Source organism: Pogona vitticeps, chromosome 2 (assembly GCF_051106095.1).
Source record: "Pogona vitticeps strain Pit_001003342236 chromosome 2, PviZW2.1, whole genome shotgun sequence".
Taxonomy (NCBI): domain Eukaryota; kingdom Metazoa; phylum Chordata; class Lepidosauria; order Squamata; family Agamidae; genus Pogona; species Pogona vitticeps.
In genome coordinates this window covers 175,376,048-175,384,422 of record NC_135784.1, presented here as the reverse complement: position 1 = coordinate 175,384,422, position 8,375 = coordinate 175,376,048, and the positions used below count along the sequence as shown (strand labels likewise).

General features: G+C 44.1%; 1 long non-coding RNA gene across 1 annotated transcript; it reads left to right on the top strand.

Moving 5' to 3' along the window:
- Window positions 1-6,072: 6,072 nt before the first annotated feature.
- On the top strand, window positions 6,073-7,719 carry LOC140704713 (uncharacterized). The gene is made up of 2 exons (XR_013542260.1): window positions 6,073-6,210; window positions 7,167-7,719. It is a non-coding gene; the product is annotated as an uncharacterized LOC140704713 (long non-coding RNA).
- Window positions 7,720-8,375: the final 656 nt, after the last annotated feature.

Here is an 8,375-nt window from a genome sequence, read left to right as displayed (position 1 = left end):
AGGCTCCCCCATTCTTTGCTCTCCCCGACTGCCTTACATTCTCTCTCAAACACAGATGTATCCCATTCCTCTGTTTATCATTTCTAACTCTTTCTCATACACCTTGCAAATCCTACAGTTTCCCTACATTTAAACTTACACCTTGCAAATTGTCATCTACTCTAATATCACCCAGATTACTTTTTCTGCCTCTTCACCATTCACGCTTCTTCCTGTTTCATGCTGGGCCTCCCAAGTATCCAGAGATTAAGCAAATCCTTTAGCCACAGGGGAAAGAGACAAACAGATCAGTTTTCCATATCAGGCCAAAACAACAGGAAGGAAGGAAGGAAGGAAGGAAGGAAGGAAGGAAGGAAGGAAGGAAGGAAGGAAGGAAGGAAGGAAGGAAGGAAGGAAGGAAGGAAGAAAATGTTGTGGCACCTTAAAGATTAGAGGGTTTGAGGAAGTGAACTTGTGTATGAAAGTTCACATTAAAATATACAGTAGTAAGCTAGTCTTTAAGATTCCACAACTTTTTTGTCTTCTTTATTTTTTATTTTTCACTTGTTCTGGCCTGATATGCTAGCACAGACCAAAACAGCTAAGTCGTCTGAATCAGGTTAGGAAAGTCGAGAGTGGAGATAAGAATCGTATTTGGATACAGCTCCAAGAATCCCCCTTACTAAGCAGGCCAATGGGTTTTGTGACCCCAAAAGTCACTTTCCCAAGACTAGCCAAACATTGCAAGACATTTTTTCCTACCCTCTTGCTGTCCAGTTGTGCTGGGGTGATGGGAATTCTACACGAACCCACCTGGACAGCACCAGATTGGGGAAGGCTAAAACATCCAGCACCGTGGAATCAGATGACATATCAAAATCTCACATGCTTCCTGTGCCAAAAGCTATACTAATAAGAATGGCTTACAGTTCCAGCAGAGGGAGGCGTCCTACCCTCAAATATTCAGAGGAGGCAGTCCCATGCCTGGAGTGGAAGGCTAGCTGAACCTTAATGGCAATGGAATATGTACCCGGTGGTTCTCAGCCTGTGTTTCCCTGAATCCTGCACCGCTGCCCATTCTGACTGGGGGTTGTGGGAGATGACACTGAACAACATCTGAGGATACAAGGTTGGGAAACACTCACATCGTGTCCTTCACTAGACCATAAGCTGCAACGAAGGTGATCAAGAGCAGATCATTCCTGATGGACAACTTTCTGGCCTCTGCTTGAAGACCTCCAAAAAAGGAAGAGCCCTGTCTGCTCCTTTATAGCCTAGTGCAAGTCTGAAGTGGCTGAGGCTGCACAGACATTTCGGACTACAGCTCTCATCATCCTTTAACACTGGCCACACTGGCCCAGGCTTCTGGGAACTGAAGTCTAATACATGTAGATGTTTAAACCCCCCAGTCATCCATGCAAAAGGAGGGAAGAAGAAGAAAGAAGATGCAGGCAGGAGGCAAGAAAGGATCATGTTGGATTGCACCAGAACAGGGTCCCTTTTGCTGGGAGCGACGTCCCATGAACTGACTCTTCCACCCTCACAGGAACCAGTTCCAATGGGCAGCGGCCACCACTGGCCTCTGTGCCAGAACAGAGACTCCCAGCTGAGATCTGAGTTCCTCAAGGGTTGAAGATGTTACTTTTTTTGGACTACAACTCCCAGAAACCCCAAACCATCTCTGGAATTACCTCCACTACAAGGTCCCTATTGTACCTGCGTTTCCTCTTCTGCTCAAAGGGCATTCTGTCTTCTTCTCCCGCTCTACCCAGCTACAGCATCTAGTGTTTGCTGAGGCCTTCTCCGTTCCAGAGAAGAAGGGGGAGCAGGAAGGAAGGGGGGTGATCGCATGCAAAGTAGGAAAGTTGCCCAGAATTACTTTCCTTATTGTTTTGGCTTTGATCTGTCTTTGAACAGGCCGGAGGTAGGTTGTTTTAACCTTTTCCTCCACATATACCTTTACTCCAAACTTTCCCTCTAACATTGAGACCCAGTGCAAAGAAAGGTCAGGGACTGGTTGCTCCTTTGCCATCAGTAGCAGCTAGACCCCTCTCCCACCCCCCCTTTTAAAAATGATTGAGAGAGACATACAAGTGGTTAGAGAGTTGCTTCCCAACCTTGGGTCCCCATATGTTCTTGGACTACAACTCCCCAAAATCCTGGTCAGTACTGCCGATGGTGAAGGCTTATGGGACTTGCAGGTCAAGAACACTTGGGTTACCCCAAGGTTGGAAAGTGCCAGTCTAGAGCATTAGCTAGGGACTTGGAAGAAAGATCACCATCATGGCGCTCAGTCTGTGACCATGGGCCAGTCACTCTCTCTGACCTTCCTCACAGGGTTGTTGTAAGGATAAAAAATGAGGGGGAGAGCCACGTCTTTCCTTCATCGGAAGAAAAGCATGATATAAATGCAACTGGCTGAAAAAATATATACAGGGCTATCACCCACAAAGTGCTGAGGGCTGCTGAAGATACAGCTCCAGGGTTACATCCAAACTGGACAGATCTCCCCACTCCACTCTCCAATTTAGCCCCACCCACGGCTTTTCTCTCCGCTACAGAAGGCCATGTTTGTTTCTGTAGAAGAGGGGATTAGTTGGAAGATGCTGGAGGGGCAGAGATACAATCCGTCTTTCTGTTCTTCTCCGTGATGTGTGTTTGGGGGTGGGCCAGGAAAGTCACCTTTTGAAGGCTCTAAAACAATGCTGTACTCTGTAACGATTTCCTGTCAGGAGGCTCAGAAACAGTTTGTTGCTGAAGGCTTTTGCTGTTGTTTTTAAATGAGACAGTCTAGAAAATGGTAGTCTCCCCATGCCCAGAGTCACACTTGCATCAGGGAGTAGCACTTGCATTGGTGCAATGCCTTGGCCTAAGAGTTATTGAAAGGAAGAAGTTGGAACCTTGAGGGGAAGTCATGTGCTGGATGTGCCCTTCAGCTACCCCCTATTATGCAATTTTCTTTGGAAAAACAGCCCTTCTTTTTTTTTCCTTCTCACTGTGCATCTTCCCATTTATACCCACCGGCCCATCTTCACCCGCTGTAGGCTAATTTCTTTTAGCAAAAAGTAAAACCAGCTAATTCAGAAGAATAGTTCCGATCCCAAACAGATATTACCAAGTCCAAATACTGCGGGTGACCAAATATTATTTATATATTATTTCACTTGTATATCACTTGTCCTCCAAGGTGTTGAAGGCAACATGCCTTGAGCACACTGGAGGACAAGTGAAAAACAAATTTCCCTTCTTTTTATTCTCATCATTACCCTATGAAGTAAGCTAAGCTAAGCTAAGCAGAGGGAACACCCAAGATGACTCACAGTGCGATCCAATGGTATGAAAGAATCACTTTGCAAGGAGTAATCTCCCTTAAAACCACCCTTCTGTCTGCCAGGAAATTGCTTCAGCCCATCCCCCCAAAAGTAGAATTGCCACAACTGGACCAAAAAGGTCCAACTTGGGCACAGATCGCAGTTGGGTGGACTGTGATTCCCTGAATGCCATGTGAGCACTGAGAGATACATCACGCCGGACCGCTCCACAAATGTGATCTATCTCCCTGTGTGACCAGACCCTCAGTGACTGTCATGGCTTAGTGGGGACATGGGCTGAGATTTCCCAAATCCCAACCCAGTAGAAGTAAGTTAAGAGGGGAAAGTAAAGATTGAGCCTGAGATTTCAAACCAGGGGAGCTGTGCAAGAGGAGGACATAAGAGTAGGACCCTCACAGGAGGAAACAGAAGAAGAGGGGGCTTGGAGCAATGCCCAAGAGGAACTGGGGAAGGTGTATGAAGCTGAAACTGACTCTGAGGAAGAATCTGAGTTCTCAGAAAATTGGGTTTATATAATGCAAGAGGATCCCTGGATGGGGATCCTGGTACAAAAGAAGGTGCCAAAGGAGGAGGGAGAAAAACATCTAAATCCTCACCCTCTCCTGGACCCATATTACTGGGCGAGAGAAGCCAAAGGCTGGACCCTTGACTACAGCAGAAAACCAGCCTTAGGAAGTCAACACTGATCCAACTCTGACCTTAGAAAAGAAAATGCTAGAAAGCATATCAGCATTATTTCCACGCGGGATAACTGCAAGCATCAACCGCGACACAAAAAGCAACCTGCAACCTGCTGTGTCGCGAGCCCTGTGCCCACTGCAGGTGCGTCATCCTCAACATAATATCAACTGTGGGTCCTGATGCCAATTTTTAGAGTATCTATTTTAATTGTATTTTAATTGTTTTATCTTTTTATTGTATTTTTATTGTATTTTAATTGTTGTAAGCCATCCAGAGACCTTTGGGTAGAGTGGGTGGCATATAAGATAGATAGATAGATAGATAGATAGATAGATAGATAGATAGATAGATAGATAGATAGATAGATAGATAGATAGATAGATAGATAGATAGATAGATAGATAGATAGACAGACAGACAGACAGACAAACAAACAAACAAACAAACAAACATTGGGGCCCACGTGGCCCTACCTTGAACCATGCTATAGACTCTCGCCTCCCAATGCTGTCTATCTGGGGTGGAGAGAAAAGGAGGAATGAGGCAGGGCTAGTGAGCAGCACTAGCCCTGGAGGAGTCTGGAAGAAACCCATTTTGTTGCACTCCCCTTCCCAGTTGAAATAAACCCTGTTCTGATGGGAACACCTGCAATCTAATCAATGGATCAGGGAATGGAGGAGGGAACCCCCACCAACCAGGCTCGGGGCTGGCAGGGTCACAGGAGAGCAAACTGCAAAGTATTTTCTAGTGTAGTTGAACCCTGTGAGGAAGGAGGTTGAGGCCATTGCCTGTAGTGTTGGCAAGGATTTTTAACATCTAATTCGTTAACAACAGCAGCTGCAATATAACCTTTCTTTCTTTCTTTCTTTCTTTCTTTCTTTCTTTCTTTCTTTCTTTCTTTCTTTCTTTCTTTCTTTCTTTCTTTCTTTCTTTCTTTCGTGTAGAATAACTGCAAGATCTTCTCAGTTTTGGTTATCAAACCAAGCCCCTTTTGGGAGTGACAGCTCCCGAAGGCCAGGCTCAAGCTGCTCCAAGTCAACCCATTCCCTCCTGCCGTCTTAGCCAAAGCCGAGGAGACTCTGTGTGTGGATGCAGATGTGCAAGTGTTCCTACTCACATGTTTCTGTGTGTATCTCTGTGTGTGAAAGAATGACTACATATATGTACAGTATATTCATATCTAAATATATATGAATATGCACATGCACCTATATACATACATACATGTATATTTAGAAACGCCCCCTTTTGATCCCAGCTCCACTCACAATTGCTTGCCGTGCCTCTCATCCCACCCACCACATTGCCTTCCAGCCAGGACTGCCTCTCGGGCTCAGAATTCCTTGATCTGGAGCACTTTTGCACCAGGTCAGTGGATCTTAGTGTTTTAGAGGGGGGAAAAAAAGCTAAACCTGATCCTATCAGCCTGTAGCCTATCCATTCCTGCTCTATCTTTGAGTGCCAAAGCCATCAAAGATGGCCTTCTCCTGCTCCTATTAGTAAGCTTATTTGTACAATGAGATGGTCATCAGAAGGCAAGGCAAGGGCCTTTTGGAGGGTGGCATCACGGTTATGGAACACTCTGCTTGTGGTGACTTTACTTTGATGCTGTTCTGGTTTGTTCATTATTGTCAGGACTTTTAATATGTATAATTCAGTGGTTTAGGTATCTGGCTGCGGAGCCAGAAGTTGGGAGTTCGATTCCCCACTGGGCGTCCTTGACAAAGGCTGGAACTGCAGTTCTAAGATGATGATGATGATGACTCTTTTTACCACTGTCTTTTCCTTCTGCTTTGCTTTTACTGCTGCTCTGCAATGTATTTTCACATGTATCTTACTGTCTCTTTGTGAACTTCCAGGGGGACAGTAAATCAATAAGTGCATAATAATAAAAATAATGCTCAGTAAAGAGACCATGGCGACAAACAACCATTAGTTCAGAAAGGGGTTAAAAATGTCACAACCCTTTGTATTTGCAGAAGTGCTGGTTTTTTTATATATATTCTATTTATTTTCAGTATTGCTCAATTGCTTCTGGGAACATGAGACCATGATACCAATCTAAATTAAGCAGAAAGCGCTGGGTCCGGTGTCAGCTACAATTGCAGCTGTTTACCCCAACCACAATGAAAATCCATCCTCTTCCTTAGAACTGGAGACAGAAGGAGAGGAGGAGGCGGAAGAGGACAAATGCAATCCAAGGAGAGCAAACAAGACAGTAAGTAGACGGGGTGAAAGGCCCTGGCTGTGTAACAAAAATGGAAGAGCTTAGGGAGAAAGCCAAGGAGGAAATGGTGAGAAAGGGACTTTCTACCATGGCCAGGATTGTTGTTGTTGTTGCTTAATGGGGACGTAGGACTGAAAACCCAGTGCCACCGAATCAGAGGAGCCTAGTTGTCACTTGGAGCTAGAGGGGCACTGTAGATGTTGCTGAATTACAACTCCCATGAGCCCTTGCCAACAAAGCCAGTGGTGAAGGATGATAGAATTAGCTGTCCGAAAACCTTGGGAGGACCACATATTTCCCCAGCCTAAAGCCTAGCTCATTCAGTAGGTATCTGGCTATAAAGCCTGGATTTCTAGGGTGTTGTTGTTGTTGTTGCCTACATGCAACGTTTTGAACTGACTGAGGGAGGTGGGGGAAATAGCCAACTTCTTTTTGCATCCTGAACAGCAGGCTTTCTGCAGAAAACAATCTGAGATAGTGCTTTTGCACTCAGGAGAGATAAGAACAATCTGTCAGCTGGTCATTAGTTCCGTGTTCCTTATTTGCACATTACTTCAGAACAAAAACCCACTGAGTGTAAAACAAAAAACAAAAAAACTTGGGAGTTCCCGCAGGCACAATGGCACACTTTTGCTTCAAGGGGGGGGCATTGAGAAAGATTGATACCAATATGTCTCCCACCTGCTCCTTCACAGGTTCTACCGCTTGTTTCCCATCTTCTGGTGGTCAAACCACTACAACTCTGTGGGGCAAAAAGGAGTGTCACAACGTAGCCCCATGTTCCATTTGGTGGTTATTTATTTATTTATTTATTTATTTATTTATTTATTTATTTATTTATTTATCAGTCATCATTGTTGGCAATCTGCACGCTTCAGTCTTCCCCACGGCCCACCTGGATCCTTTGTTTCCATTGTTTGCTAGTTTTGTTTATTTTATTTCCACAGTTGAGACCGAAGAGCCCAGCCCTGCCAAGGAATGTAGCCCTGTCTGATTTCTTTCCCAGAGAAAAATCAGCCAGCCGTAGTGGAGAATGTTGCCAAAGGGAAAATATACCCGAAGCCACCCTAGCACCAAACGATTTCTTGAAGAGCCTGAAGTAAATGGAGGAAACTATACAGTACATGGAAAAAGAACGGGCACTTGAATTCTGACTCTGAAGCCTGGCCGCCCCATAGGCAGTTACAGTATTTATTTACACTCCGCTCCACAACTATAAAGGTTCTCCAAGGGATGCAGGTGCTAAATGAAAAAAGTAAACAAAACAATCCTGGCCATCAAACGTACTGTCTAAAAAAGCACCGCCCAAAAGGAAAAGAAGATGAGGAGGGAAAAGGAAAACAGGAACTTCTTCCCAAGTCGAAGACGAGCTCAAGAATGAATAGCCTGGGTCACAACATCTCCACCACACGCTAGTTTTGGTTGATGACACTCATGTACTTTGGGGCTTTTGTTTCCTTTTGTTTACTTGCAGGTACTAAAACAACTTATTTAAATAAACATTTTCTTAAATAGTCAAGCTATGAACTACCCCCATGCCAGGGTTCTGTTCCAAGGGCTGCAAGAATTTTGCTAAAAGCCCAGATTTAGGTAATATGACCAGCTTCTTGGAAAAAGTTTATTTCCTCTCTTCAGACCTGGCTCTTTCCCACTTTAGAGAACCAAAACAAAACTATAATGAAGTGAGAGACACCCACCACCAACAAAGTTCTTTAAATGTCACTGGGGCTGAGGCACATTTTTAAGGCTGGCTCTGTCAATAAGCAGAGTGAGGCAGCCCCCTGAAGCAACGAATCTTTGATGCCATGAAAAAGCAGCAATATATTAGTTATTACTATGTTCTTATGATTTTCGGGGGGAAGGATGCAAGTATTGCAATGGTACAGAAAAGATGTTGGTGGATATTTTGGCCTCAGGCGTAAAAACAGTTTGATTGACCTGAGATATTCAGAAGGGCAGCCTCAGGCACCAAAATGTCTTGGGCTAGCATTGCAATTTTTAATTAGTGTATCTCTAAATAATTTATATATATAATTAAATATAATGCATATTTTATGTATGTTTTGTATACATAATTACCATTCACAAATAGAGCAGAAATGGATATATATTATGTATAATACATAATATAATACATAATATATATCCATTTCTGC